Below are 22,361 nucleotides of genomic sequence, written 5' to 3' on the forward strand. Positions count from 1 at the left end.
TTAGCTTTTAACTACTGATTTGCTATATTTAGCTTTAAGCTACTGTTTACTAATTTTTGGGTTTAGCTATAGATTTGCTAATTTGAACTTTAAGCTACTGTTTTACGACATTTAACTTTCCCACTTTGTTAGTTCTGCCAATTTTAGCTTTTAGCAACTGTTTTAATTATTTCAGCTTTTAGCTACTGTTAAGACAAGCTTAGAAGTGAGGGGGTAGGAACCATTCTGAGGAAGCATTCTGTGATAACCTGATGACACAGGGACCAGAAACATGGTGCACAACACTTGAACGCTGTGGATGGCGCCAACCAGACATGGAAAAATCTGTGCAGACCTGACATTTACAAACACCAGAGAGGCAGCCGGTAAGAAAACAAACTTTTGAACCAATAATGGTCTGGACTTGGAGGTGAAGCTGTCACAGAGCTGATTTCTCTGAAGGGTGTGGCCCAAACATTTCTGCTCTGTGACTTTTGTCATGGATTGATTGGTTTGCAACAATTGTTTAGAGTTTGCTTGATTTTACCAACTGTTTAATGTTAACTGTCTTGAGATTTCATATTATTTCATATTATCTCATAGAAGAGATAATATGAAACATTTGGATATTGTGTCTTTATGGCATTATGAGATGATGAGAGTATTTTCTTGGTATTAAATTTAATAAAGTTCTGTGGATAAAGCACTTGGTAGATTTTGAAGATAGCCATAGGCTGGTTGTAAGTTTAATACTGTTGATGAAAATGTATTTATTCATGCTCATAGTCTTCTACTTTCAGTCTAACTTATTTACAAAACAAACATACAGGATGTACTCTGACATGATTGCAAATCTGATTTTTGTTTTGTGTTATTTGTTAAAATGTTTTTCACCAGAATCCAGTGAAAACTCTGGGTGGATGTCTATCTCTGTCAAGTGGGGAAGCACAGAAAATAACTTGACAGCTACTGTTTAAATTTTTTTGCTAATGTTCTGCTTTAACAGTTTAGGTAATTTATTCAACAAATTTAGGTAAAGTCATTCAGCAGTCAGCATTTATACTGCATTTTTACAGAAAATGCAGTTTCTCGAGTCATTTATAACATTTTTGAGTTAAAGTCTGAGGTGCTGTCTGTCTGCAACTATTTCACAAGTGATTTTATCAGCAAAAAGTTAAAGATCAACATCAAGTTATCTCCGAGCAGAACTGACCACATGCTGCACAGACATTTTTAAGGGTCTATAATGTCATGTGCACTCAGTGAAATTTGGGATTTGCTTTTTTTTTTTTGTGTGTGACTCGACTGCATCACTTGTGTTGCTGCTTCAGCTGTTCTGCTCCGTATTCATGGAGTGACATTCTGGTAAAAGCCTCTTTGATTCACTTGTCTTGCTCCTCAGGGTCTTTCCACTTTCTCCAGCAACACTCAAACCAAGTTACATTTTTTTTTCTTATCTCTACAAACAGGTTGTTAGAAAAAAAAAAAAAAAAGACATAACCAAGAAAATTTTCAGTTGTCAGCAGTAACTTTTTTTTTGTCCCGTGGTGTTGGACTTCATGGACACTCGTTCTTTTCATTTTATTTTGTCATGCTCACATGTTTGGAACAAAAGCCAAAATTTAGAAAACCGATACTTTTATTTTTAATTTGTTTTAAAGATTTCCAATGTGTTCATACAGTTAGGATTTGTGTACCATGACCTGAACTCTGAAAGGATTTCCTACAACCTAACCATTTTACTATGAATCGAATCCTCCTACACTCATGAGCAGAATTAATTAAAGCAACAGCGAACACCTCATTCATCACAGCTGCAAGCTGTGTCTTCAGGACCTTTTAGGAGAGAAGAACAGACTTTAGAGGCTACAGTAGATCAAAGCAGGGCCTTTGTACCTTTTTACTGAACTGTCAATCTAGATTAAAAACTGAATATTTTAATATTGGGGTATTGTTGCAGGTAATAATTACCATAATATCATTTGGAAAGGTGGTATTTTGTCACTAATTGATGAACAACTACCTAGCATAAATCCCAAATCTGGTCTTTTTTTCTTATATATTTTATATATATATATATTTCAACATGTTGTATTAAATGTTTTGTAGGCTTTTAATCTTGTCCTTGTCTTTAAAAAATTTACACCCATGTTTGGATCGTCGTATTTCCTGCTCCCTCACCACTTCACTTACTTAAGTGTCCTACGCAGCCTGTCATAAACTCAGTTTGCATGTTCCGCTGCTGTAGAGCGCTTCCCCTTGTCTTTAAATTATGACACAGGTTTGTAGTAAACCCTGTAACAGACTGGTGACGTGTCCAGTCATCAGCTGGTGATTTAACTGTAAAGTGGTGTGTAATACAGAATCAAGAGAAGCATCTTATATTTATAATCCAACAGCTGATTATTTTACTTTTATCTGTTAAGCTTGGCTAGTTAATATTACTGCACATTTGTGTGTTTGTTTCTCTGTTTATTAGCAAAATATCTTGTTAACCACTGACTGGATTACAGGGAAACTTTCAGTTTAATAATGGACCGTAGAAGACAAAACATCTCTACAAGTCAGTCACTTTTACAGCTATTGAGCTACCGGTGTGGTAGTAGCTGAGAGTCATCCCCAACACTAACACATCATGCAAAATCTTTGTTTAAAATGTTGTTATCAGCTGCTGGAATCAACCCTGTCGGGCGGTTCGTGAAATGTTTCACAAACTGCTTTTTTCAAACTTGAGAACTACTTTGGCCAAAAATGTCTTGAATTAGACCTTCAAGAGGTTTAGTCTGTTTTCCCTCGCCTGAAAATTCTTAAATTAAATACTGGTTTTCAGAAATTAATTTGAAGTTTAATTTTTAATTTTTTTTTCTTATCAATTGAGGACAAGAGGGGAGCTGGATGCGAGCAGTCCAGAAGCCACTTCTGGCCCTTGAGCTGTATTAAATGATCTAGAGTTTTTTTCAGTGTGGTTATATTTGGCTTATAATTGAAAAACAAAGTAATTCAGACTGTAACAAGTCACAAATAAAATGAATGTAGTCATGTAACACTGTTGGGCTAAACTGATGTCTTTTTTATTGTGAAACCCTCATAAGTTAGGCAATAGTTGAAGCTATAGGTTGACTAATGTGTTTTGTGATCTGATTACACAAAGAAAAGACTTTAAACAACATAAAAAGGGCCATCATTTATCATCTTTTTGACCCAAGTTTTATCTCTTAAAAGCACATGAAAAAATAAAAATAAATCCTATTCTGCTGAAAATATCCCAAGATGCTTTATTTATAGTATAATATAATAAGTTCTACTTTTACACTTTTTATTTTAAACTACCTGAGACTGTGCTGTGTGAACAACATCCTTCACTTTTTATACTGTATCCACTGTGCATACATAATAAGGCTGTATTTATACTGTATGAAAGCTTCTATAATTATACAGCAATTAGTGCACCTTCCACAACGTCCATCATTTGCACCTACCAGGCGTTGTAACTGCTCAACGAAAACACAGCTCCTGCTGAATCGGATGTTTTTCTGCCTTTCTTTTCAGGTTTTTTATTGACAAGTTACAGAAAATTGTTGTGAAAATTGCTCTTCGGTGAATTTCATGGTTCCACATCAGTTGGTTTTAATACCAAAGTCCTCTGTGGCTATCACAGCTTGGGATTGATACAATTAAACTGTTGAAAATACCAACATTATTTCCAGTCTAATATAAAATCGATGTAATGATGCTGGATTAAAGAGATGCACAACATGGAGTCCTTTCGAGTGGACCACAGGAAAGAGCTTTTCTTGTCTTGCGTGTTGCTTATGGGTATTCCCAAGCTGGCTTTCCAGATAGCGATGAGTTAAGCCTGAGGCAACACACTTCATCAAGATAGATGGTTCATCAAGATGACTGGCAAGTGCTGTAGAAGAGCTTTAGTTGCTAAGGAGAAAGAAGCGGAGATGAGACAAGCCAAGCATGGGAGCCAACTTCAACTAAATCTATCTTCCCAGTAGTTTAAAGTGTTTTTGGTTTTGGCCATGAGACAGTGATAATATCTCACTTTCTTGTTTGTGGCAAGAGGCAGTTGTTGACTCTACAGAACTGCAAGAAGAGTGCTCTGCCTTCAGATAGCTCGGCTTTTCCACACAATGATCCCGACAGGATGAGATACCAGCAAGAGGAGCTTTATCTCGTTCATCATATGGTTGACTCTGGCAGGTACTAAATTCATAAGTAGTTACTAGAAAAAAGAAGAAAAAAAAGCTTTTTCTTTCTTCAGGCGCATCTGTCTAAGATGTTTAATTATTTTCTTTCTGATTAGTCCAAGTCCTTGGTACTGAGAGTTTATGGTATTCTGGTTTAAAATATTCATGGCAGCTACTGAACTCAATCTTAATTTATAGAAAAGAAAAATAAACAAAACTCAAACAGTGTTTGCCTTATGTATCGGTGTGATCTAATCTGTCTTAGCAGTCAAAGCAAATATGGAACTGTCATGATGAATGGTTATTGAAGTTGAAGAAGGACCCAAATGCAGACTTGCAGGAGGAAAATTATGATGAAGCAAGAATTTTAGAACTTAAACCATGGTAAAAATGGCAGCGGGACAGGATAACAGGAGGATCTGACAAAGGACAGAGGAAAACCAGGGAACAGAGAGACTGAGACGAGTGATCTGTAGTAAAGGACATCAAGTGTGCTGATTACTAATGAGAGACAGGTGAGTGAGAAGCTGCAAGCAGGGACAACAGATGGCATCTCATGATAATGAAAACACAAAAACCAGACCAAAACTCAACTCAAATAACCTAAAGATTTGTAAAACAAATGCCAGAGTAACTTCAAACGTAAAACAAAAGATCAGGAACAAACTCAATCTTCAACAGTAAAATACCTTTTTCGTGGCTCTGGAAGCCCTGTGTAGACTGTTTTTATTAGATGTCACAATATTTTTAAAACAATTCCATGTTTTATCAGTGACAATAGTATTAAAGATTCAGATCCATCTTTCAGTTTCATTCAGCACAAAATTCAAATGTGGCTGGCAGCCTAAATGCCACCTCATACATATTTTGTGATCCCAGAGGAATGCACGACTGATTTATTCTACTGGGGGTAAAAAAAACACAAAAAAACTCTATTGTTTTGGCATCGCTGTAACAAACACCTCCAGATAGACTAATAATATGCAGCAAAATGATATTTAGGAGTGGAAATCAGGTGGGGCATTCTGTGTGTGTAAGTGTAAAGTGTACGAGCAAATAGCTGTGATCTCTGTAAGAAATATTTTGATGAGTATCTCGAGATCATTTGAACTGCTGGAGATGTTCAGCCAGTTGGAAGTCTGTGATATGCTTTTGATAAAAGATAAGAACCGGAGTGCAGCAGTGAGGTGGGTACATAAATCAAAAGGCAGATAAACGATATGAGATACTGCCAGTTCAGCAGATGACACTTGCTACTTGTTTTAAACTGCACTGCGCAGGAAATAATATGTTAAAAAGGTGACATGCGGACTGTTTGCCTCCACATTTCCATTGTGCAGGCTAAATGAAAACACTGGACCCAATCAAAATGTCCCTCTTATCCAGATGATGTTAAGCTACTTCGAGGCATGAGCATTAAATTTAAACTGTGATGATTAAAATTTAACAAACATGACTGCCAACAAAAGCTGAATGCTTTAAACGCACCTGTTCAGTTTGGAAAAGGGGGTTTGGTTCATTTTAAAGCTATTTGCCTTCACAAGCATATCTGGCAATGTTTTCATTTGTGTCCCAACAGTTCAGCTGCTTTTTTTATATCGTACAAACGAACAAATCTCCTAAACGTTATCATGTGATGTTGAATCTGTTATAGAGCCAAATTTGGTAACTTCTGAAACCCCACATTCACCAAAAAAAATAGCATTCACTAGAACAGCTATTAATAGTTTGGATTGTACTTTGCTGTACAAGTAAAAAAAAAAAAAATCAAAACTATACAATTAAAAACTAAAAGTTAAAGTAAAAATAAATAAATAAAAAAATAAGGATAGTCTCACTCTAAATGAACAAAGGATATAGTTGGAATAGTTCTACAAAAAGGAAGTGCTGGTTACTAATTCTATTAAGTGGCAATATTTAAATAATTGCATTCATGTTAACTTTCATTAAATGGTGTTCCGCCTTTTAAAAATTCTTTTGTTGTGCCAACTCTCGAAGATAATAATACGGCTAAGCCGAACAGAAGTATGCATTACTGCTGGCAAAACATTACAAATAAGATGACATGATAATTAAAGCTTTGTTTTTGCATCTTTGGCTGCCCACAAGAAAAAGACCGCAGATACTGACGGACACGAGCGAACCTTTTTCCTGTATTTTTAGCCACCGCGTTCCTTTTCCAGTTAGAGCAGTATGAATCTGTGAGCATGAATATGCGATGAGTTTGGAGAGGGAATTTATTACGTTAATATATCCATACTGTGTGTTCCATGACAGCCTGGAAATGTGCCAGAGTTTCCTGGAAAGACGAATGGCGTACGGCGCTAAATGAAAATGTGGGATCTTCTGTTTTCCAGCACGCTGAACACGCAGCCCGCTCCTACATCAAAAGCACAGATTGGGCCTTATGAGACAGCCAGAGGTCAGTCAGTCTTCCCATTTCTCTTACATGCCATATTATAGAGGCAAGTTGAGACATGGACCATAGATTCAAGCAAATATAGTCTGATTTTCAACATTGTACGTACACCTGTTTTAGTCTTTAAGCTTATAGTTGTCTGGACATGCTTCGACAGTCACTGCCTGAACAATACGTTTCCCTGGGGAAGCTGCCTGACTGAAAGAAGCAGGTTCCTCCTGCTCTTTGCGGAATCTCTTCAGGAATATGTTCTCATGGAAAGGTTTTAAATAAGGCTGCAGATAAAACGTGCTGATACCTAGTTAATATTGGGATTCTTGTCCATTGCTGCTGCAATGCAGGACAGTAGCTCGAATTAATGAAACAAAAACAACTTCGAAAAATAATTCATTCATTTCTTTGACTACACAAACTCAGCATTACAAGTGTTTTTTTTAAATCCCTGTGGCTCAGGAATAAAATTATCCAGTGTTCTTTTGCCAGAATCCACAGAAAATCCTGAGATCATCTTATGTTGAGAAATAACTGAATTGATTCAAACCTTGAAAGTAACCTTTTGCACGATCTAATACAGGTATGATAATGTGCGATGCCATGCTCAGAATAAGTGAGACTCAGCTACAGCCACACTGAATTTTAGCACATTGTCTGTAAAAATGACTAAATTAAAGCCATTTCTGTGTTTTCTAATGTCAGTTGGCTACGACAACACTCTTGAATTGGGTCGGCTCCAAAAGGTGTTCAGTTGTAGATGTACATCTAATGATTATTACCTGAAGGTTTCATTAAAATACAGCAAGTGGTTCATGAGATATTTTGCTAACAGACAAACTAAGTTTCTTCAAATACTTAATGCCAAACTTTTAAACACGAATCTTGTGTAATCCGTTCGTGCTCAGAATATGTTGGGAGTCAGTCTCAACTAAAGCTACACCAAATTTTAAATTATTTTTGTGAAACTGACATTGATATTTTGCTAACAGACAGACACATGCACACACATGGGCACATTATCACCTTTTGCCTTTCAGTGGCTTCAAATAAAAATGTTTGAAGTGTCTTTATGACTATTAAATTACATAAGTAATTTGTTGTTTGTATATTTTATTTAACTTTAATATTCATTTACTGTAAATATGAACATTAATCAGCCTTTCAGTGTTACTTTACATTTTCCGAGTCATTTTCCTTTTTAAACTGAGGCTGACTATTACACAGCATTTGCTGGCAGATTCCATAACCTACTTTGCATCTGTGCGGGTTGTCTGTGTTTATTTCCCACTGTTACAATGAGCTCATTTTGAATATCTGCATTTTTCACTCCCCAGGGAAACCGTTCATCTTTTAATCACTAGGATGAAACTCCTTGACAAGGTGATACCTGCCTTGCAAAAAACGAAAAGAAAAAAAAACAACCAAACTTGAAGCTTTCGGTTGTGCGTGACAGAAACAAAATAGTAATAATAAAAAAGAAAAGGCTTAATCTTAAGAAGATGTAGTAAATTTGCAACAAGAAATAAGAACACCTCTGCATTTTGAAGGAGTAGCAGTTTTTGAAGCCATCGGATGAGACGTTCCATTGATCTTCAGCTCCTGTAACTTCAGCTTGTTTGTCAAGATACTCAGAGTTTTGACAACTGCGAGAATCCCGCAGCTCTGCCGGCTTCCCATCAAAAGCTACGCTCAAAAATGAGCAGGCTGCTTAGGATTCAGCTGTGTGTTTATCCCGATAGCTGCAGTCCAACCACAGCTTGTTGGAAAAATTAACCTCCACAGAAGTTAAAAACCTCAAGTGATAGTTCAGATCTTTCTAAGCTCTGTGGAAAGGTTATGAGCAATTACTAAATTACCTGTTGCAGATAGAACTTTGAAGCATGTTAAGATGAAAATGTCTGTCTTAATTAATTTCGGTGTAGAAGCTAGGCTCAATTAGCTCAGTTCAGCAGCAGGTTTTTCTTTGGAAACAGGGTTATAGGTTTTCTTTACATTGTAGTTTGAATAATGATTCACCAAGAGCTGACAGAAAATGCCTTACAGGGTAGCGTTAGTAAACAAAGGTTCAGGACTAGAATTACTCACATGTACCTCAGATTAGTCAGATAAAAATGACAGCTGATGTAGGAGCAGGTTCTTCGACAAGGATATGGTTTTGTTTCCTGTATCTTGTTCAGCCCAAGTGTTTGATTGAAGAGTTCCTCAGTCGAACCTATGTCTCCTGTTCTTATCTGAAATTACATATTTTATCAGCAGAATCATCGGTTTATCATCAGGACCTCGGTCTGGAACCACTATAAAAGCTTTAAAATTGGCGTTTTTTTCCTAGACAGCAGCTTTCCACTTTGGCCGTGCTTGGACTGGCCGTTAGATCGTCAGTGGAGTCAGAATGAAACTGTTTCTTCAAGCTGAGGCTGTTCAAAGAGCTACAGCATTTACAAAAAGTAAGATAGTAAGATATTCCATCCATCTGTTTTCTTTCACTTAGCCATTGTTAGATTATAGAGGCAACAAGCCCGGGAGGAAAACTCGAACATCCTTCTCCCCAGCGACACTTTCCAGCTCCTCCTGGGGGACCCCAAGGTGTTCCCAAACCAGAGAGGACATGATGTATGTATAATCCCCCAAGCAGAGTTCTGGCTCTGGACTTACCTGGAAAACCTCCAGAGGGAGGCAGAAAATCATCACCTTAGCATGGTAGAAGGGTTTGAATACCCCTATGACCCTGGGGTCATGTTATCTGGGGTGGGGTCAGACTAAGAAGCTGTCCACAAGGGGATGATGTTTTCTGAATATGCAAATGGTTTTATTGTCTCGGCTTAGTATTGAACACTCATACAGCCTTGCAGGAGCTCCAAAACTGCATGAAAAAGAAAGAATTCCAGAGTGAAAAAGTCTTAAAATACCTCTCTTGCATATTCATGTAAAAAGCCAAAACGTATCCCATTGGAAACAATGCTTGACAAAGAAAGACCACGGAAAAGAGGATAGATGACTCAGAATATGGAAACCTCCAGGGGTGGAGGAGCTTGCCTTTGAGCACCTGGTTGAGCCTTGATTTCTGGGGTTTGGCTGAGACAAACCCAAAAGAGCTACTGGAAGCCACTTCCACATGAGCTTACCACCTGTGGTGAGCATAATCAAGGTCAGGTGTTGTGTGAAAATATGGCCTTGGGCGTGCTGAATTCTGGCATCAAAATCTAGCTTTAGGTACAATATCAATTGTTCATACCCTTTTCATAGAACTCCATTTCAAAAGATCCAAACTTTCCCCTTATATTCTAAAAGTTAAACATACTAAAGAGAAAAAAACATGCTTTGAAGGGATTTGTAGTAATTATAAGCAATTAGGTGATTTAACTGACTGCAAAGCAAAGGACACAACATCCTGAGCTCAGAACTTGAAATGACCTCATTTTATGATTTAGGACTGTTGATAAACAGCAGAATATTATGGGTATTTGCAATGTTAAACTCATTTTTAGTAAAGCATATTGTATGACATGTCAAAAGCAGAATATATATATATATCATTAGAAAACCAGGAATATACCAGTTTTTGGCACTGGAACTGCTAGAATGTGCAATAACATTTCTTTCCTTCTAGAACCCCCCCTGCAGATGAGCGTTAACACTGACCTTCATATGCTCAGACAGATATCGGTGAATACAGAAACATATGAGCACAGAGAAAGAGATAGGATGAGAAAGATGTGTGCAGTCGAACAGACAGGAAAACCCCCACTCAGACAGATGGATTCTGACCTGACCAGATTCTGCACGACAGCCACCGAAGACAAAGGAGAGGTCAATCTGCCGAGCTGCAGCTAAAGTGGTTTTTGGTTTAAGAGACATATCAGTTTATGCATTTAAATTGCCTACAATGTCTACTGAAAGTTATGAGTTCATGCATTAAACAGTCTGAACAACTGGACCAAGTCGAAGTTCTTCTGTAAAGACCTTGCTTTTAACAAAGTGCTTTCATTTTCTTTCTGCTGTTCCTACTGTATTTCCCCCAGAATTCCCTTCTTTGGCACCACATCTACGTTCCTTTGTGCGCCATGCCGCACTGAGTTTAGTAACTCATATTGTGGAGAGACAAGTTCAGACAGCAGCTGAGACACATCAGTGATGTGCTGCGCTCACAAAGGCATCGCAAATTCCATTTAAGCTGCCTGAATGAGTTTAAAATTAAAATACGAAAGAACAAAAAGCCAGTGCAACAGGAAAAAGAATAGACTAGATCTGTGCCTCCCATTTGGCCCGGGTATTCTTTCTTCACAACATGAAAACAAAATTATAAATTAAAACTGAGGCTTAAAGCCTCATAAATGAAGAAGCAGATCCAGCGGGGCACATCACATTTCAATAGCAGTTCTACTAATTAGTCCTTTTAAAATGTTTTCTTTTTCCTTTCTGTGCTGAGTTTAAAACAAAGTTAAAGTCATAAAATGACATTTATTATACCAATTATATTAGGATCCCAAGCAGGATTCTGACATCTATGTACTTTGAAACAGTTATATCTCTGAGGTGTGCTAAATTTTTAATTAACCCTCAAGAGTTTAGCATAAATGCAGTCTTTTTCTTTTAAATGTACCAATTGTTGTAATTTGCTTTCTCTTATTTTTTTCTGAACATAGATATTTTTTTAAACTTCGTGTCCAGAGAACCCTTGGATCCAGCTGAAAAAATTATGAATTCTTCCCTGATCGCTTTTGCTTTTGCTCCGTCGGTAGCAGAGAAAAGGAAATAAAACTACGGTGCCTGTAAGGCTGCTTGTAAAATACAGTAGGACGAGCCGTATTGGTTTTAGCGGTGGACTGTGTGAAAAAGTGATTTCGACATTTTGTCACATCTAACTTTCTGTCTGAGCGATCATCGTGCATGTGACCAAAATCGCTGCACAAACATGGTCTAACCCACAAGAATAGCAGTTTTGTCAGATGAAGCAGCGCTTTAAAAATTTTGGGGGGATTTTGTTAGACAAGAAGAACAGTCAGGAAATGCTCTAATGGTGAGCGCGGGTTTTAGACTTGGTCTGTAACAGGCTGCTTATCAGGCAGAGAGCAGTTTTGTTGGCAATTTGGATATGAAATCACAGATTAAAAAGAAGCAAACAGATGTACAGAGCTGGCACCAAGCAGAATACAAATACAATGCTATGAGATAATACAATACATAAAGGTAGTTAGTACCATAAGTGAATTAAAATGTCTCTAATACAGGCGTTTATTGCATTTCAACTGAAGGACTTGACAAAATCTTTGGGTCAGTGATGATGCGATGGGGAGGGAATTTAAATATTTTTGCACATGAACTCTTTTCACTCATATAGCTATTTCCTTTTTATTCAAGCTGGCCAACCAAGCATTTAAATATGAATATACAAAGTAAAAGTAATAAAGAGCTGGGAAAAATATGAGAGATTGTAAAAAGATGATTCTTGTCTCCACAACCCACCCTCAAACATGCATAAAAAAATAATAAAATCAATACCAGAAAAATAAACTGTATAATTATATTTTGATTTTTACATCACAATTTGGTGTAAAAGCTGATTTAACATTCACTGTTTTCCTGTTTTTTTCTTTTGTCTCTATGTTTTTTGCATACTTTGTGTTATTTTAACCGTTCATATATCAAAATGTTCCGCTCATTCAGGAGATGGGTGGTACGATTTTTGATTTTTGTAACTTTTAAACTTTTCAAAATATTTACCTTTTATTTACAAATATTTGTCTCACAGAAATATAGTTTTTATTATTATTATACAATAATTGAAGAAAAAAATATCTGTTTAAAAAAACTCTGCAGAAGTGTTGACAGGTGCCTAAGAATAGAAAGACAAAATTCTCCTGAATTCATACAAGAGATGAACACCAGTCTCCTTGGTGAAAGTCCTGTGTTTCATTCACTTGTCACCTCCACGCCTGCATGAAATATGTAGCTCTAAACCTTTCCAAACCCTTTTCTACCCAAATGCCCCGAAGGCAATATTTCACCACAACCTTCCAGTCTAGTTTGCCTTTCTTTTGCACAGCTGCATCCATAACCACTACCCAGCCCAGCAATGTCATGCTGAAAATCAGTGGCTGCTACCACAGAGGAAAATGTTGGCTGTAGGCGACTGAGAGGCAACACAGGTAGAGTAATGTACATTCTGACAGAGGAAGGCCTCCAAGCTAGGCTCAGGGTAAACACCATCCTTTAGTTACGGACAAATATTCCCCTCACACATTTGCAAATCGACACACACATTTGCAGATGTGCCATGAAAGAGATGTAGTAAAAAAAAAAAAAAAAACTCAGCTAAATACACATCTACAGTACGGACACTGTACATATTTGTCAACACACTTGCAAATGTGCAAACTGTTTTTCTTACACTTTAATCAATCTCACACATATAGGCATAACATAACACACATATTAGGCTGAGAAAAACACATTTAGATGTTCCTGGTGGACTGATACATTCGCAGCCTGGGCACCTTCGACGTGTACGGTCTATTTATTCTCAGCACACGCACATTTGTGTCGTAACACAGACATTGTTTGGTAGAGAAAACGGCGACAAACTAAATAAACGGTGTCACGCAAAAGTGTACAGGTCTATTTTTAGCTAATGTGGCGTTCTTTTGCACTAGTATGTTATTTTTTAAGAAAAAAGTTGTTTAATAAGCCTGAAAATTGATAAAAAAAACAAAACCTGGCTCTCTTTTGATTTTTTTTTTTTAGCCTAGGCTTTTGTCCATACTCTGTGCTCTGTGACTGAGTCACCAGCTGATAAAGTACTAACCATTATTACCAATTCAAAACTGACCCGACTATCCCTTTAAATATCCGGAGCTTCGAACAAGTACACTGAGTGGAAAAACAGAACAGGGGAAATTCATCCAACACCATCTGTCTTCTTAACAGAAACACTTAATAACATTTCTCAGTTGGACTTCGCTGTGTGGTACAGTATGTGCTCCTCAATTATTTAAAAACATTCAGATTATGTTCCAGCAAAAGAAAAAAAAACCAGATAAAAATATCTTAGTGTGAGGTGCTGCATCCATCTCTGCACAGCAGGAATGACATCCTCAAGGAGAAGGGGGCTCTTGGCTTTTATTGCTGCAGAGTTAATAACACAATTCAGACCAAAGGTGCCGGCATGTACCAAGACTGAGGGATAAGTCCCGCGGTCTTTATCTCGACCACTAAGCTGTTGTTGGGATTCGAGAGGTTAGCCATCAGTTACAACTTTTCAGCAGAAATACACACAAAACTGTTAAATGTTCCGTTTGTAAAATTACATTTCCTGTTTAAAAATCGAAATGACAATTTTTCTATTTCTACCGAAGCAATAGATTCTAAAGAGCTGCAAGCTAAAGCCAGATTCTTCACTCTAAACTCAAAGACTGTGATCATGTGTATTTGTATTCAGCCAGGATCTGATTACACTGCGAGAACTCGGCTTATAGGTCACTTTATCATCGGTATTCTCCTCTGCTCGTGGCCCCTGACAACCTCTGTCATACAAATTACACCCTCTGATGCTTTAAAGAGCAGAGTGACAAGCCCTTCCCTCTGACTACAGTCGGTGTTATTATCTGCGGACCTAGATTGACACTTTAAATGAAATAACCATTGATCAAGTACAGAAGGGCCTGTCTCCGGCTTCGCGAAGGCATCTGTACTTGCAGAGTGTTAGACAACAAAGAGCCACGGGGGGGGCTCTCGGGTGTCGATGGGGGTTTGTGGTGGCGCGGAGGAGTACAACGCCGTGCTGAGAAATGTCACAACCATGATTGTGTCTGGTGTTTCATGCCAGAGATGCTGCCTTCATGTCTTTGAGTGCCGTCGGCAGATGAGATGGCTCTATCCGGGTTTTCTCAGAGTGCTCGCTTCGCAGCAGAAAAATGAGTGCAGCGGAGATCCAACAGCGACGGGACGAAAATGCTTGACAGCTTTACGTATGAGGTTTAAATTGTGCACAAAAACCCATTATTTGTGGACCTGAAATACAGTAGCATCTAAAAATAATAATAAAAAAACAGTATGTCTTAAAGTGACAGTACAGATCGTTTGAAGCAGGGTTCTGTGGAAAGGTTATGAGGACACAACATCTTGCCCACTGTAGATACTGTAGCTCTTTGAACAACCTCAGTTTAATGAAACAGAGTTTAATTCTGAACAGACTGATGATCTAATGGCTAGTCCAAGTGAAGCCAAAACCAAAGTGGAACGCTGCCATCCTAAAAAAACTCCAGTCGCAATATTACAGGAATGATAGAATATTTCTTCCAAAAAAATCATGTAATGCACATTTGACAGCAATGCTAAATTTATAAAATAACACTTGCATAAATGGCTTCGAAGTTTTTGAGATTGGACTTATTTTAAAACAGTGACCATCTGTTTTAGTCTTTGCCTTGCTCTAAGTAGCTGTTTGCTCATCAGTCCAGTCAGAAATCAACTGTTTCTCCAAACTGGGATCATTCAAAGAGCTATCTACAACTGGTAAAATGTTAGTTGTTCATAAACTTTTCACAAATAGTTCAAAATATCTGAACTATACCTTCAAGGCATCGACACGCACCTACTGATGCCGTTTTCCAACACATTTACCGGCCCAACTGCTGAAACAGAAGTCTGAATCCAGTTTGGATGTAACACGGTCATTATCGTGACTCCGTGCTAATATATGTGCATTGTATGTTTCCTTTGTTGAAAAGGTGGCAGTGGGATATTTACACCACACACTGTCATGAACAAATTCAATCTGCAGCCAACTGATTGGGCAATTTGTTCAGCAATTGAGCACAATAGGCCATCAGTGTGCAGGAATACTAATGAATACCACAGACCCAAGAGAAACGAGGAGTTGCCCCAAAACTGCAGAGACGTTGTGTTTCATCAAAGATGATGCACACAGCTGCTAAATTCTGGTGAGGTACATATGGGCTTGAGTTGATGAAAAACTAATTCATAGCTCATATAGATATTTTGCTAACTTTTATTGTCAGTGCTGCATAATGTATTGTCTACAACAAATGCTTAGCTCTGTTTCTGCATTCCTAGTTTAGACTGCTTTTTATCTGATGCTGCAGGGAAATATTACAAAGGTAAACTAAGTGCACTTGGATAAAAGCAGCAGGACTAATAATGACTCTGTGAAGACAAACAAGGAATGCAAATACAGATGTCATTATATTAAAAAAAAATCTTTTATTTCCCATTTGTTGAACAACACATGTAGTCATTTTTTTGCTTTCTGTCTTACGTTAAGTCTAACTGCACTTCCCCTGACAATAACAGCTTTTTACATGAATTTAAAGAAAGTGGGGGACACAAAAACACAAATTCATTGTTTTCTTTAAAGATCTTCTCCTTTCAGCTGTTTTCTTTTAAGGGCCCGCCACAGCGAGTCATCCTCCTCCTCCTCTATCTTCTTATCTTCTGTGTCTTCTGTCCTCACTCCAACTACCTCTGTGTCCTCAGCTGGCGATAATGAAATAATTCTGAAAAAAATAAATATATGTTTGGAAATTTGTTGAATACATTTTTCTGTGTGACTCACCTGCTATTTTTGATCTTAGGAATAAAATCCTGGCTGTTGTTTTCCTATAGGTGATGACATATCTCCAGAAACTAAAATAATTCTTGAATAAGACCTTTCACATTTTTTTCTGCTGCAAATGTCAACAGAAGTTGTTTCTTTCCTCCTGAAGGATGATTTTTGGTGAAAATATTAGTTTTGTTCGGATCTACTGTCACCTACTGATGGGACTGCATCTTTTATTTATTTATTTTTTGGCTTCAAACCCATTAGTGGAAAACCATCTGATTCGCCTCCCATTTTCTTGTTTTTTTTTTTTAAAGACCACTTTAGATTTGCTCTCCCAGTAAGAGAAAACCTGAAAAGTGTCTCTTGGTGGAGCATTTTACTATCAAAACATCTCCATAACTCTAGAGCATTTCTGCAGAGCGTGGGAATAAGTAGTAAATAAAATGTAGACACCAGTTTGGCATTTTTAAAGCATATGTAGAAAGCGGAGTCTCAGCAAAACATATGAAACAAAATTACTCCTTGCATCCTTCTTGCAGCTAACATGACTGTGGGAAAGGGCAGATTGCGTGCATTAAACACCATTCGTATCGTAAATTTCCGCCGCGTGCTCTCGCAGGAACGACGGTCTCAGCAAAAACAGAGGAAGTTTCTGTTCATATTATGCCACTTGATTCATCTTTTCCAACGGCAAACTGAGTGATCACACTGAAACGGAATGAAGTTTGCACATGAAAAAACTGAACTGTGAGTGTAATCACGGGGAGAGCAAAAAACGACTTTGGTTGCAGAGCAGTTTTACGCAGGGCGGGTGAAGGTTTTTGATGTGAATACTGAGTAGAAAAACAAGAGAAAAGACATCTCAGACACTGCAAGTTAAAATAGGTTATTAGACATACACAAAGCCTCTAAAGTGATGAATTATGTAAAATCGTCTGGTTAGTTGTCAAAAGAAACTCCTTGTAGATTTTGAGTTACTGTGATCTTCTTACAGGCTTTCTGCTCATCAACAGTTCAAGGCAAACCACCTATGAATGAGCCCTATTAAATTTCAACCCCCCCCCTTTTTTTATTCCTTTTGTATCAATTTCAGATGGACAAAACAGAAATAGGAGAATAATTTTTGCATGAAGCCTGACCCACATGGCAGGAGAGCGTAAGTAAACTGGGTTAGGAGCTGATGCTGATTCAAACTGGCTTGTTTTCCATTTTATTGTATTATTAAACCATTTGGAGCAGTGACCAGTGAAATGGAGGCGTGTGTTATTAATACGTTGAAGGAGTTTAAAAATGGTTTGTGTAGTCTGACAGAGGCTGGCAGACATTGTTGCCTTTGGGTTTAAACTAGCTGGATTTAGGTGATTAGCAGTTAGTCCTTCTGTAAACTGTTTGTTGAACTGATTTTGATGGGACTGGCAGGGAACTGATTTATTTACTGAAGTGATTTAGCATAAACTACTTTGAGCTACTTTAAAGTGACGGTTCAAATACTTTCGAAGCAGCGTTTGATATTAAGGTTGTGAACAATTAATATGTTACCTGTTGTAGCTAGCTTTTTGAATGATATCAGCTTGGAGAAACAATTATTTACATTCAATTCTATGATTATTTGCAAAAGCAATTAGCAGCAGCAGCTACCAGTAGCACTTTCAGTGCAGCTTGAGACATTGGCTCCCAAAATAAAGTTGGTCAGACTTGTGACCCCAACTGGCTAAAGTGTGATATCTGCAGGACTTGCTTATTATTTTCACTTCTGTTAGTTTGTGTCTCTGTAATCCAGTCACAGATATAGTACTGTCTAACCATTATCAGTGAACATGTTGCTACAATGTTTGAATGGACAGAATGCAGAGAAACCCATTGTTATTGTGATGGTAGTTCAGCTGATAACTGAGCACAACTGTTAGCAAATCCTTCTGGTTTTCCAATTTGCAACAACAACACAATAAGTTGAGTCTGATGTTATTCCCAGATCTGAGATCCAACTTCTGAGGTAAATGGAATGCAACATAACTTTCTGAATCACTGGCCTGGAGCATTTCCTGCAAGAATATCATGATATTTCTGCTGGATCAACTGTATAATGAACCACTATAAAACATTTTTGAGATTAGAGTTGTTTTGAATTGGTCTTGGACTCATTTTGACTCTTTGTTAGCTCGTCAGTCTGATCATAATTAAACTCAGTTTCTCCAAACTGGGGTTGGTCAACAGGTAGATAGCAACTGTTCATAATCTTTCCATAGAACAACACTTGGGGCTGCTGTGGATCAACGGTCAGAGCAGTTGTCCTCCAATTAGAGTCAGAGGTTCAGATCCTGGCAGGATGCAGTCACGTGTCAAAGTGTCGCTGGGCAAGACACTGAACCCCTCATTGCCTCTGATGTGCCCCATGAGTGTATGAATGCAATCTAAAGCACTGATTAGACTCTATGGAATGATTTATTCAGATTGGCTTTGTAGAGTCTTAGTAGTGCTGTATGAATGTGTGTGGATAGGTAAATGAAGTCGCAGATTGTGTTGTAAAGTGCTTTAAATAGCTTGGTTTCCTAGAAAGGCGGAATATAAGTATAGTCCATTTCCTTAAAAATACCTCAAACTCACTTTTAGTATTAGTATTAGTATATATATTTTGAGCAGTTATTAGGTCTCTGGTTTATAATTCTTACAAAAGCAACTTGACACTAGTTTAGCAGAACAGAGCAGGCAAAAAATAAAAAATAAAAGTGCTCTCTGACCTGCTCCTTCAGACCGCCATCACTCCATATAAAATAAAAGGCCAGTTTCCGCTCCTTTGACAGCTCCTCTTGTCAAAACCTAATGAGCAATTTGCTAAGGTCTACTGTTATTATAAAAAAATTAAATTCAAGTCATGATATTATCCGAATTTCCTGACCTTTTTTCGTAACCTCCAGTGACCTTTAATTGGAACAAGCTCTTGAATGCCCATGCTTCATGTTGCTCTGAGTACAGTTCTCATCATTGTTATCTCATGTTGAATAGTGAAGTTGAGCATTTAATAAAAACTCAAAGTTTCTGAAAAGTTAGTAATTGACCTTACTTTCCATTATGAGGCATCACATCAGTGTCAAGTTTTGCATTTTTTTTAATGTGAAATATTCCCATTGTGAGGATTTATTCATGCAGTACGCCTAAATAAATTCTGGTTAAGTGGATGGTACTTGACTTAAACCCAAAATGCTGTTTGGTTAGGTTTTTATACTTAATAAAGCGAAAAATGGGACTTGCATGGTATTTTCAAGTAAATTTGTTCATTTAGTTGATCTTGTGGTGCGATACCGTATAACAAAAAAATCATTCAATCATAAAATCAGCACATCCAAAGATGCAGAGGGCACCACAGTGAAAGAGACAACATTATGAAGCATTCAGGCAGACAAAAGAGGCACTAAAGAGTGAACCCATCAGGGTTGTCTAAATGAAGAGCAGACCTGAGTGACAGCTATGTGGACACCTTGTTATGTGCGAGTCATATACTTCATTCTTCGCTCAATAATGCTGTTGTGGAGACGAGACCTGGTGCCATGTGAATGGTCAGGTATGGCAGCCAGCAGTGAAGTCATAATACAGAACTAAAATCTGACAAATTAGCCCTTCTGTGACATGCTAATGTCCTATTCAAATTCCTGAATTTTTCTGAAATTCATGATATTTAAAATATTGTCAGAAATAGAAGGAAATTACCAATTTAATGTGTAGCAACTATAATACCTTTTATTTTACAAAGTAACAAACATACCATGTTAAATCCCTAACACCACTGAATAAATTGGAAATCTCTCCTTTCATATATATTTTTTTGCTTTGTTGTTCTTACAAGCTTTTGCACTGGTAGTTTTCAGTTCCCTTCAAGTCTTTTCTTTTTTCTGGGTTTCACCTCAGGACTGTTCTGGTCAGTCTCATTTTAGTTTCGGACACTTTTCAGTACTGTTGTGTTGGGGGCTTCTGGTAGGTTTAGTTCTGAAAGACCCTGAGGCTTTTCTGGCAGGGGTTTTCTCTCTAACCCATGTTGGAAGTCCTCTGAGCTCATTGCCGATTTAATATATTCAGTATTTCTGTTTCCAGAGTAACCAAAGCAGGCTCACAGGGTGATAGACCCTCTTATACATTTTACTATTCAGATTTTTTGTGTGTGTGTTAAAATTAATTGATGCATAGCATGTCCTTTAAGCTTTGATTTGGTTTCCTATCTGCTGAGTGTTGGCCCAAAAAGATTGCACTTAATTTGTAGAATGGTTTTCAACTTCGAGTTCTTTTCTTGTTCTGTTTTTGAGTAGTGGTGTCCTCTGGGCCTGGTCCAATCATCCCACTTGGTTCAGTATGCAGAGCGCGGTTATGACTGAGACTCCATGTTACTTTGAGTCAGCCTGAAGCTTGTCGAAAGTCTTCCATCGTGTTTTCCTGCAAACTGCACCAGCCTTCACAGACACCACTGACTAAGTCTATTTCTTTAAAATTACAAGTCAATATAAATGATATTGCAGCTCAGTATATAAACAAACCCAGGATATCAGACAATAAGCACATTTCTTCAGCTTTTTTCTCCCTCCTGTTGAGTTTCCTTGTTTTATTTACTTATTTTTTTATTTTATTTTTTGCCAGATCTTTGTCTTACTTTGTGGTTCTTCTTGTCACACTGAATATTATTTTCCATGCTCTTTTATTTTTCAGATTATGTTACTAGACTTTTTTTTTTTGCCACTGCGGCTATTTTTGTTTTATTAAAAAGAAGTAGTTTTTTTTATATTGTTGTCTTTTGCTCAATTGCTTTCTGAGTCTGCATTTAGACCTTCAAATGCAACCCACAATTCTGTGCCAGTATACAGAGGTTCTTACAGATTTATGTACTGCTAAGTGCTCAGCTTGTCCCAGATACTTTACCTGGAATTAGCTTGAAGTAAATTAATGTCATAAAACTTAATAGGTCTGACTTCTCGGTCAAACTGTTCTCCTGTTAAAGGTCAGATTGAGATTATACAGGCTTGATATGGTAATGAAACAAATCAAAGATAAACATGTCATGAGTGCTCTCAACCAAAATAGACAGAATATGTGTTAAAAAATGCAAACTGACAACTTTTGAGTTAGACTTCCTTTTTTATTTATTTGAAACACAAAGAAAATCCAGAAGTCTGTGACATGTTGATCAAGTTTTTTTACATGAAAAAAACTACAATGTTACAATGAATTATACTCTAAATTATAGTGTCAGTGCGTAAATGTTTGATTGTCCAGCATACGCACAAAATAATTTGTATGGCTGCACGTTTTATTATTCACATCCCCAATACTGTAAAATGTTGGTACATTTTTTAAAACAGAATGCAAAGATTTCATTGCATTCTGTTTTTATTTACATTTTACAAATTGTTCCAACTTTTTCAGAATCTATGTTGTATATTATCTGCATTTTTTTGTAAAGTGTCTTTGCACCTGGACCACTGGCACCCCCAAAAATCCACTTTTCAGTCTGGAGTACCTTTGAATCCTTTAGCAGGTAATTTCCTCTCTTCTGCATAATAAATACATTATTTTCCAATTTATTATTCGTTAGCAAGATTGTGATTTTTCTATGTTATTTTTTATAGATAGACAGCTTGATTGATTAATCAATTGATTGATTGCCATCCTGTAAACTCCCAGCATGCTTTCACAGCAGCTGCAGAGACATTTCAACATGCCAATTAGAGCATATCAGCCAATTAGAGACTATCAGTAGACTTCCTGTATTTATTGTAACAGCTATAAAGCAGCTATGTTTTCACTTTTCTATGTCTTTAATTATGTGAACAAGTGTGATGCATTTTACCTAACTGGTCATATACTACACAGCTATTGTAAACAATTTGAATCTACAAAAAGGAAGAAGAAATAACAAAAAAAAAGTTTGAAATCTTGAGAAATCTTAAGAATACAAGAAGAAAAGAAACCACACCAGTCTAGTTTACTAACACTGGAGTGTGCGCACCACATAAAAATATTTTTCGTGTTGAATCTTTCGCAGATGTATATAAAAAGATTATGATTTAGAATTTCAAATGATGTAAAAAGATGCACAGAAAAAAAGATTCTTTAAGTGAATACATTTTTTAATCTAAAATGAATGTTTAGGTTTAGCTTACAAGAAACTTGCCGTTGGCCAAAAGCATTGACACATTTGAATAAACAACTCTATTCTTGTGCATAAGAACCG

At 37.2% G+C, this 22,361-nt stretch overlaps 1 long non-coding RNA gene across 1 annotated transcript in view; it reads left to right on the forward strand.

The window, feature by feature from the left end:
• The first annotated feature begins 279 nt into the window (after window positions 1-279).
• Window positions 280-22,361, forward strand: part of LOC112451476 — a 66,848-nt gene continuing 44,766 nt past the window's right edge. Inside the window, exon 1 of the long non-coding RNA XR_003040301.2 lies at window positions 280-365. This is a non-coding gene — a long non-coding RNA (uncharacterized LOC112451476). The remainder of the gene's footprint in view (window positions 366-22,361) is intronic.

Source organism: Kryptolebias marmoratus, linkage group LG17 (genome assembly GCF_001649575.2).
Source record: "Kryptolebias marmoratus isolate JLee-2015 linkage group LG17, ASM164957v2, whole genome shotgun sequence".
In the NCBI taxonomy this organism is placed as follows: Eukaryota; Metazoa; Chordata; class Actinopteri; order Cyprinodontiformes; family Rivulidae; genus Kryptolebias; species Kryptolebias marmoratus.